The sequence below is a fragment of the Penaeus monodon genome, chromosome 30 (assembly GCF_015228065.2).
Source record: "Penaeus monodon isolate SGIC_2016 chromosome 30, NSTDA_Pmon_1, whole genome shotgun sequence".
Taxonomy (NCBI): Eukaryota; Metazoa; Arthropoda; class Malacostraca; order Decapoda; family Penaeidae; genus Penaeus; species Penaeus monodon.
Window position 1 is genome coordinate 30824685 of NC_051415.1, and position 251 is coordinate 30824935.

Below are 251 nucleotides of genomic sequence, written 5' to 3' on the forward strand. Positions count from 1 at the left end.
CGATTCCTGGTTGCTGATATCAAAATTCTCACTAGTCTAGTTATCTATGTCACTGGCTGATTAACATTTAGGTCATTAGTCGGCCACAGCACTTCACTAACAACGCAAAAGTAAAACTCATTATGAAAACACTCAGGTTTTTCGTGTTCTTTGAACCTTCTGACGTGTACCTCCGCGCAGGTTACTGGGAAAGTGTAAATTATGATAAATTATAGCTTGAAAATTGGGGGTTTCCATGTTTAACCTGCCTG